Genomic DNA, 10625 nt, shown 5'->3' with positions numbered 1-10625 from the left:
AAATAACTTTGCACCTTCCTGTAATCAACAACTACTCACCGATCCCTTTGCCAAAGCAGTTTTGATAAACTTATCCCCAATATTCATATCAATCCAGTTCAACAACCTTGGGAATTTTGTTACCCGTGTACTGTAAATGGACTTCGATGTCACAAAATGGTGACAAAACCATACCTGCAAATGTTTAATCCATCAACTAAGACAATAAAAATTATTCAAACAATAAACAATCATTGTCTTTCACTAACAATTACATAACAAACACGTACCTGCAATAGGTAAGCACATCCTTGAACATGAATATGGATTTTGGTTGTTTCATTCTTCATTGTTGTTGAAGCACTACACACACTTTCAACAAAGTACTGAAAAACTAAACTGCCCCAATTGTACTTAGCCACATACCCCAACTCCCAAACAAGGTCAAAAATGATTGGAAACACTACTCCACTTCGATTCGGAAGCAAGAACTCTGATATCCCTACCAATATATACAAGCTGCAAAAATGTTCTATTGGAAAATTTTCATGTTCCTCTAACAAAAAGTCATATACCATGCTGACATCCACTTTCCCCTCAGGGAAGTACTCCCTACAAACACTACGATGCCCAACTTTATTTAAATCTATCACTTCACCAACAATAGGCAACCCTAACGACAGACACACATCAAATTCAGTAAACTTAATAACTTTGCCCCCAAAATAAAACCCACTCATGTTATCTACCCATTGACCACATAACTTAGATAACAAATTCCGACCTATCTTAATACAACTTGGCAAGTATAACAACCAACCAAAAACACTGTTCTCAATGTAACCCTTGTGCTCAATAGTCAACCGTTCGTTCAAAACACCTATCATCTTGGTTCTGCAGTAGTGTCTGAACACTAACTGCATACGAAGTCATGCTTACTAATTAAATACAGTCAAACAACAAATGTATGGAAATGAAATACAATCCTACGTACCTTCTTCCTTCTATCACTTCCTTTGTCACTTTGTTCACCAAGTTCTTCCTCCATCACACTACACCAACACAAAAAATGAAATTACATTACACCAACACAATCAACTAAAACAACAAATTGGAAATCATAACAAACATTGTCAGCATTTGTTAAAACACAACAAAAAAGACAACTTAAATATAATAGTCATTAATTAATTCATATAATTCGTGCCACATAAAACAACATTTTCAAACTCTCATGCTACAGGAAGAGAACTGGTACCTTAGGCAAAATAAGTGGGTACCTGGGTGACAGTTTTTGCTCAACACGGCCAACTACGTCCACCACTCTGGTTTTCAAACACTCATGCTACAGGAACAGAACTGGTACCTTAGGCAAAATAAGTGGGTACCTGGGTGACAGTTTTTGCTCACCACGGCCAACTACGTCCACCACTCTGATTTTGGGGTGGCTTGTTTGTTTTCCCTCATTTTATCTACTTCTAAGTAATCTGGGAACACTCATGTTAACATTATTTCATATAATTCGTGCCACATAAAACAACATTTTCAAACACTCATGCTACAGCAAGAGAACTGGTACCTTAGGCAAAATAAGTGGGTACCTGGGTGACAGTTTTTGCTCACCACGGCCAACTACGTCCACCACTCTGATTTTGGGGTGGCTTGTTTGTTTTCCCTCATTTTATCTACTTCTAAGTAATCTGGGAACACTCATGTTAACATTATTTCATATAATTCGTGCCACATAAAACAACATTTTCAAACACTCAAGCTACAAGAACAGAAATGGTACGTTAGGCAATATAAGTGGGTACCTGGGTTCCAGTTTTTGCACACCAAGACCACCTACGTCCATCACTCTCATTTTAGGGTGGCTTGTTTGTTTTGCCTCATTTCAGCTACTTCTAAGTAATCTGGGAACAATTTCTTAACATTTTATTAACAAAATCGTCTCCCATAAAAATACATTCTTTAGGACCCTAGGTTCACCAACATCACTGTTACCAAACCCGAATGAAGTAGGTTATTAAATTCCATTTTTTGACAGCAAGGCCAACTAGGTCCATGACTACCAATCGAACAAAATTACAGCAACAATGTAAGATTAACCACAGAACTTGTATAAAAATGAGTAGCAACAATGTAAGATTAACCACAAAACTTGTATATAAATGAGTAACAGAACAACACCAAATCCAATCCAAAAACAACATCATCCATGTATTCAACATTCATTCCACTGAAAAATCAAAAAACAAACCAACCTTCAATGAAGACGACGTGTGGCGGTTGGAACGGAGACGGTTGCCTAAGGTGTCGATGGAACTCACAGTGCGGAAAACCCCTCTTATTGGTCCACCTCACAGCCCACACTCCGGCGAGACTCCGGCGAACCTCCGGCGGCACTCCGGGACAGGGACGGAACCACCTGGGATGAAGCGACACCTTCAACGCCTCCCTAGGTCGCTGGGCCGGAACGAAGGAAACACGATGTCGTGTTCGCGTCGAGCGCTCGACGTCGGAGCTGCGGCGCCGTCAAACGGAACGGGCTGGAGGCGTTCGATCTCTCCGACACGGCCTTCAACAGTGAACGGCGGCACTCCGGCAAGGACTCGGTCTCTCTCTCTCTCGCTCGTCAACCCTTTCTCCAACTCTCTCGTCTCTCTGTCTAGGTCACGTTTGAGCGTCTCCAATGTTCGCGCCGCTTCTCTCTCTACGAAGTTCGAATATCATTTCAAATTTCGAACGCACACCCTAAACTGCCCGTGCCCGTCCCTCGCCACGTCACACTTCAAGCAGGTTTTCTCAGAATGCAGCAGCTTTTTCACCCTAAAACGTGGACCGCTCAAACGCTGACATGTGTGCCGTGTTCAAATGTTGTCAAATTTGGTTGTTCGAGTATCATTTTTCTTTTTAAAATGACCTTTTACCTTCTATGAAACTGATTTTTGGAATACATGTTTTGGAAACTTTTTGAAACCATTTTTTTTTTAATTTTCGGTAATAATATCTTTGAAATGAAATTTGCGAAATAGAATTTCTGAAAAAGAAATTTTGAAATAAAATTTTCAGAATACATTAAAAATATTTATGAATAAGTTTTCCGGAATATAATTTTCTAAATAATTTTTCTGAATTTAGGAATTTGTTTCTCTAAATATTTTCTCAATTTCCATATCTTGTTTTTATAATTTTAAGATACATAGTTATTTTTTAATGAAATATTAAGATTTTATAAATATATAAATATTTAAATTAATTACATTAATTATGAATTAAATAATTTTGTTTGAAATATTTAATATTTATTTTAAAGTATTTTAATGAATTAATAATAACTAACACTACCTAAAAATTATTTTAAATTTTTCATATCATTTTTAAATAAATTCATCAATTTTAAATAAATATATTTTTTCATAAATTAAATTAATTCATACAAATTACCTAATTAACATTTAAAAATAATATAATAAACCATTTTAAAATAATTTAATAAACATTTACAAATAGTACAACTAAAAAAACTACCAAAAGTACTGTATTTATGGAAATCCGAAAAGAGAAGTATCGGATTTTGAAATTCGAGTTTCGATATTTTTTTTTTGGATTTCCATATTCAATATAATGTTTTTTTACGATAATAACTTCTATGTACCTTTCATTTATGAATATTAAGCACACATTTTATTATTTTCATTTGTGATTAAATCTTTTAAATTTTCAGTACAAATTAAAATTATAAATCCTAACTTTAATATACGATAATAAGATCATAAATGAATAATAATAATAATAATATAATTATTATGATAATTTTTATCCAACCTCATTAACTAGAGGACAAATCTGAAACTTAGAGGTACAGGATGAAATCCTTGAAAGTGTAGAGTGAAACACCGGGTGTTGCTCTCTCCACCACCACCTCTTCTCCCTCCACCTTCCCACAAAATTTTTAATGACAAAATTACTCTTTAATTTTAATCAATTTACTTTTAACTTTATTATTTACCACACCTTAAATTATTCCTTACTTTCACTCACACCCAGCTCCACCCCACTCACTCATTCTCTCTCTGAGATCCGTTTCTTCCCACCTCTGTCTCACCTCCGTCTCACTCTCTTCTCTCTTTCGATCTGTTTCTTTGATTAATTTTTAAAAGGGCAATTAAATGTCTACTTTGGTACTTTTTGGATTTTTAAGTGAGAGGTCAGTAAAGCTAACAAATGTTAAAAAAGCAGGAGCCAAGCTAATAAAGAACAAGATTACAGTTTAGGTGATAATGGGTTCCCATCTCAAAGCTGATCAATGATCAATTTTTGGTTCCTTATTAAATCTAAAACGAATAATTAAGTCTGCAACGAATAAGTTGTTTTCTACTAGGCTGCAATGCAAACCCAAAATTGTCACTTAAAATCCAACTTGGTGCTACCTTGCAATTGCAAACAATCTAATCGCGAATCTACAATATCTGCCATTGTTTCCCAAAAAATGTATACAGACAGAAATGGGGTCGGTTTGATTTTTTGTCCACCAGGATGCCTCTTCCTTAAACTTCTTGTACTATATAGAATATTATTTTATTTTGATCTAGTGCCAGTGTAGAATTATCTGCGAGCAATCTTGATCAAGGCCATGGACAACTGTGAGAAAAAAAAAAGACTGTTCCCACTGTCAGGGAGAGTTGGGGTGAGAAGAAACGGATCTCACACAGAAAGAAAGAGAGAAGAGAGTGAGACGGAGGTGGGAAGAAACGGATCTCAAATAGATAAAGAGTGAGAGAAAGGGGGGGTGGGGTGTGAGGCTACGCAAGAGTGAAATTGAGGGATGATTTAGGGTTTGGTAAATAAATAAAATTAAAAGTAGAATGGTTAAAAATTAAAAGATAATTTTGTCATTAAAATTTTTTTGGGGAGGTGGAGGGAGAAGGGGTGGTGGTGGAGGGAGCACCACCCTGAAACACCCGGTCTCCAAACTCAACTCTCAACTTGGATTAAGTAAGCCAACTCAAGCTTTTACATCCTGCACCTCCACAATTTTTTTGTGTACCCTACAAATATGGAAAATGACCATTTACCTCATGTGAAAGAGACTTATTGATTACATGTTTCAGAAACTTTTCGGAATAAACTTTCAAAAACAAAAGAAATACGTAAATGTAACTCATGTACGTTCGTTCTACATGAATGTTCCAAAAGAGCACTGGTTGAATTACATTTATCCTTATACTTATGACATTTTTCAGTGGATTACAACACTAAATTGTGTTTACTACGGAGAAATTGACGGGTTTCATAAAGCCAGCTTTTGAGAAAAAAACCATCAGATGATTGAAATTCAAATCGAGATTATAACTTTGAAAGTCAAGTTAATTGGAAGACGTTTTGCTTCTACAGAAGAATAGTTGGTTGAAGGATAAAAAATTTAAATAATGACAGATCGACGAAGACAAGCTAAGACCTCAGAGCATAGACACAACTGATCCAACTTTCCTCAGACGACAGGAACAAAATTAGAAATCATGTCTGCCACTCATCAAATATTGTTTTCAAACTTCCAATTTATTAACATTCAACAAAGGATGATTAGAAAACTAGATGAAATCCTCAAAAGGAAGAAAACCAAATATGTCCATATCTACATGAACGAAGTCCCACACTTTTCTAGACTCTGAGAAGAAGATGGAGCTCAGCTATAAATTTTCAACATTGCCCAGTTAAAAGCATACCTTTATCGGCCTTTTGGCTAAGATCAAGTGTAGTATCTGTTCTTATCAGTTTAATATCTGATATATAGACCATTGGTCCACTCAATATTAAATTTATTTTTTTAATGGAGAGGTCAATTGCAGTAGCTTGTTACTGTGGCTCTTAAGCATCACTTTTGTTTTGCACTGTTGCAAAGACTCGTTGCATCCCTTTTATATCAGTTCAGTTTTTTATAATGGATACTTTTTACTTTTATTGAGAAATATATGCTTCTTATCTTATTTTGTTATTGTTCTCTTTTATGTGCATATAATTATGAATTTTAAGTGCATCTAAAATGGCAATAGAAACACAATTTTGTGAATACTAGATAGCTCCAAAGAATGATCATAAGATTTTAAAACCAGAGTGGTAATACTGCAAACTTTAGGATAATTATATCCCGCAGGAATTTCTCTGTAGCCTTTTAGTTACATCAATCCTGATGATTAAGAAATCTTTCATTAGAATTATCATGTATGAAATACTAACTTAATGAATGTCACTGATATCAATATAATCAACATCACTGATGTCAACATAATCAATATCACTGATGCTGTTCAGTAGGTCTTCCTTCCCAAATTGGTGAATTCACATTAGAAATAATATTTTGGGAATCCCAGTTCAGTAACTATCTGTTTAAGAACAGTTAGACCTTTGCTAAATCCAAGGTTGAAAGAGTACGAAGAAGGGCAGCGATACTTTGATTCTACTTGTTTCCCTAAAATGACTTTTATTGTCTGCTTTACGAGAAATTCAAAATATGGAAAGCATTCAGTCCAATTGGTTATTACAAGTTGCAGATCTAAATAAGGAATTTTTTTAGTTTTGCTGTCACTATCACATAAGTCACATTGGAGTTAAGCCTTTTATATAGGATCATTAATTTCGAGAAATTATGGAACACCAACACTATGGAATGTCCTTAAATAGGATGCACATGGATTTTCAAAACTCCATTCCACCTTGAAAATAGACTATTTTACTTCTTCCGCCTTCTCTTCCACATCCTTCCAGAGCTTCTTGTGAATTTCACTCAGCATATGCCCATTTGATCTTCTCTTGGATTGAAACTAGCATATATTCTGATGTAGACAACCTATGTTTCTCAGTCATGACTAATTTTAGTATTTTGAAGATAAGCACCTTGAAGATAAACCTATGGATCTTTTCTTAAGATGCATGTTCTCAGCCATGTTGTAACAAAAGCACCAAATTGAAGGGCGATAATGGTGTGGATGATATTAGATTTCTAGCCAAATTTAAGCCATGTTGGTGTGGACAATTGAGTCTTTAAACTTAAAATTCTTACATAATGGTAAATTTGTTACTTTACAAGGTGGATCATGCTATGATGCAAGCACATTTACATCGCATTTCGCATATGATTAATACAAATTCTGCTGTCAAAGTTTATAGCATGACATTGATGGATCATAGTGCACAAACCTTATCATAACCTGAATTACCAGTGCATATGGAACCCGAGTTAGCTCTTCTATCACCTTCATAAACATCAACTTTTTCAAGGTGAAACCATATTTCTTTAACGGAAGGAGCAACTCCTTTGAAGGTGAAACCATACCATTATCCCATAGTCCAAAATCATAAATTGAAAAGTTAATGACATATATGTTTCGTGAGAGGATTATTCAGCAAAGCAGGAGCCCTTTTTCATCTCCTATAATCCTTATGAAGAAGAAATATGGTTCTTGGATGGTCCGTACAAACTATCACAACTTCTTTTCTCTTAGCTCAGTTTCAGATCCGGTTAGTGTCAAGTTATGTTGGCACAAGAGGACAGATAAAAAAGCTGCTTTTTTGCACGCATCATGGACACTTTGAATGACTTATGATACCTTTTGGCCCTATGAATCCACCGGCCACATTTCAAAGCATAATGAATGATGTTTTTAAATATGACTTGAGGAAGTTTGTTCCCATTTTTTTCTGACATCTTAATATATAGTTCAATATAGAATGAGCATACACATCATTTAGAAGTGGTTCTCTAGATCATTCACGAACATGTTTTCATGGGTGAATAAAAGAAATATGTCTTCTACTTAAATATAGTGCAGGAGATATAGTATTTAGGACATATTCTGCCAAGTCTAGGTGTTATTGCCATGAATACTTTAAAATTGAAAGCTATTAAGGACTGGATCCAGCAAACAAATTTGAAACAATTAGATGGACTTCTCGACTTAAGCAAACAATATTATTGACGATTTATAAAAGGATACGCTAAGTTAGAAGCACCTCAAGTTATAAAATCCCACATTAGTCAAGACTTTCACAAGTAGATGGAAGTCTGAATATAAATTTTCATAACTTGCATTGTCTAAATCATACCTTTCTCGGCCTTTTGGCTAAGATCAAGTGTAGTATCTGTTCTTATCAGTTTAATATCTGATATGTGGTCCATTGGTCCACATGATATTAAATTTATATTTTTAGGGAGAGGGTCAACTCCAGTAGCTTGCTATTGGGGGCTCTCAAGCATCACCTTTGCTTTGCACTATTGCAATGGATGGGTGCATCCCTCCTAGTTTAGTTCAATTTTTTATAGAAGGGGTGAATCCTTGCCAGTTCAATTCAGTTTTTTAATATTAAAATGTATTATGATTTCATCATTTGCTCCCAAAATTGTCTAACACAGCTTGTTAAATAGGCTTTTTTGTTGTGTATTAGCTTCTGTAAACTAGATTTCCATTATCTTTTTCCTAAGTTTATTCAATTATTCTATGTTTAATTCATAAAGACAGCACAATAAAATGCAATATTAATCTCATTGACAAGGGTGTACGATGAATATATTTCTATTAATGAGAAAACAAAATAGTCAATAAAGAGCAGTAATAAGTAATTTTTAAGTTCACTGCCTTTAAATTTTCTAGCTTACAAGAAAACGAGTTCATGGCTTAGGATTGATAGTCAATGAATTTTTAGGACAAAGGAAATAAGTGTAAATTATTGCTTCTTCAAACTGTATTGGAAAATAAAACTCAACTAAGTTATCCTAGACTATGAAAAAGCAAAGAAAGTTACACTAATCCTAAATCTACAATCAACTTATCCTAACTCAAATTGGCTACAAGTCAGTTTATTTTCATTAGTATATACTCTAATCCAGATCCTGCCACTATAGTAGGAATAAAACAGATTCTACAAGAGTAACAATTGTTAGCTTATTTTGCATATTTCATATAATTTTTTCATGGATTCCAATCATTTTTACTTAACTCAGTATGTTGTTCTTTTTATTGTTTCTAGGTATTCAACAAGAAAACTTCAATCCTATACAACCATGCAGATTTTTGACTGAGACACAAGTTGTGCAACAAAATGGCTTAAAAAAGTAAATAATGATATCTCATACATGCAGAAGACTAGAATAAGTGAAACTCCCCTCAAATTATTATTGAAAATAAGTGAAGAAATAAATATAAGCATTCCACTACTTCTAGAGCTATGTAAAAGATCATATGGATGGAGGTGTTTTCTCATGAGTTGTAGTTTTTATACCTTTAGATGTTTGTCTATTATTAGGCCTTTCTATTGTGGGGAGACAAGTAAATTTAAATGATGACGATTAGAGTGTGATGACAAATTTATGAACACCGAAATACGGCGCCACAAACTTGTTTAACAATCGGCAAGTGTGACCGAATCGTTTCAAGTAATAAACTCGGTAAGACCAAGTATCGTTCTCCCAAAGGACTCACGGCCTAGTTTAGTTATGTGATTCGTTGATTATTTAAGACTTAAGAACGAAATAAGTGGAGTTTAATATGCAAAAAAGAAAATAAACATGTATGCATGAATTTGATCAATGGCTAAAACAAAATACAAACACTTCAATGAAATATATGGATGAGTATGTTGTTGGGGTTATCAATTTCATCTTATCCACTCTCATATACTTTAGGAATTCAACATTCTTTTCATCATTGTTAATGCCACTCTCTAAATTACCTTTCAAGAAGGCTTCTCCTTAATTACGAGTTCATACGATTCCTAGCATTCCTAATAATTAGTTTATTTAGTGCAGGAGCTTAACGGCAACCAATATACTATTGGGAGAAATTCCCCGGATCTAGACTTCCCCGTACGTTCCCGTATCGACAAAATCAATAATCATGCATTGAATGAGTTAAACAAAGAAAGCATTGAGCAAAGAGGAAAAACCCTAACTAATGATGAAAGAAAGCATAGGTCTTAAATATAAGATGTAAAAACAAATTCCATATATGAGAGTTTCACAAGACTACATTGATTCCCCAACAACAATACAAGGTTTAGTTCACCATATTCATGGTGAAACTAGATGAACAATAATGAATTAAGGAAAGATAAAACCCTAAAAAGGTGAAGAGGTAGCCTGAGCATCCAAGATCCTCCTTCAAAGGGGTGGAAGAGAGAGTATTTGCTTCGTCACAGCCAAAGATACAAACCCTAGGACGTCCTAAAGCTTATATACTATTCTAAAATTACAGAAAATTTAGGCCCAAGCCCATAAGTGTGCCGCTCAGCGGTAAAGTACCGCTCAGCGGTAAGTGCGTGAGTTGGTTTCTTCCCCTCAGCGGTAAAGTACCGCTCAGCGGTAAGTGCGTGAGTTGGTTTCTTCCCCTCAGCGGACCTCCCGTGAACTCCTGAGTGCCGCTCAGCGGTAAACTGCCGCTGAGCGGCAGTTGCGGCTTCTCCTTTTGCACTTTTTGATGTCTTTTCTGATTCCATCTCTCTCCTTCTTCACTTCTTTCACCAAATTCACCTTAAAAACTACACAAAAACACTGAAATCAAGCATAAACCTGTCCAGCTCTCTTATTTCTGAAAATATGAATAAAAGCATGATTTCAAGCTAGTTTCTAAGGGTTAAGGTTGCTTTTAGTA

The 10625-nt window shown here is 34.9% G+C and overlaps 2 non-coding genes across 2 annotated transcripts; both read left to right on the top strand.

Moving 5' to 3' along the window:
* The first annotated feature begins 5704 nt into the window (after positions 1 to 5704).
* LOC128197306 (U2 spliceosomal RNA) lies at positions 5705 to 5900 on the top strand. The gene has a single exon (XR_008249693.1). It is a non-coding gene; the product is annotated as a U2 spliceosomal RNA (small nuclear RNA).
* Positions 5901 to 8081: 2181 nt separating this feature from the next.
* Positions 8082 to 8278, top strand: LOC128197302 (U2 spliceosomal RNA). The gene has a single exon (XR_008249689.1). It is a non-coding gene; the product is annotated as a U2 spliceosomal RNA (small nuclear RNA).
* The last annotated feature ends 2347 nt before the right edge of the window (positions 8279 to 10625 follow it).

This window comes from Vigna angularis, chromosome 5 (genome assembly GCF_016808095.1).
Source record: "Vigna angularis cultivar LongXiaoDou No.4 chromosome 5, ASM1680809v1, whole genome shotgun sequence".
Classification (NCBI taxonomy): domain Eukaryota; kingdom Viridiplantae; phylum Streptophyta; class Magnoliopsida; order Fabales; family Fabaceae; genus Vigna; species Vigna angularis.
The sequence above is the reverse complement of the archived record's forward strand: the minus strand, read 5'-3'. Positions and strand labels throughout refer to the sequence as shown.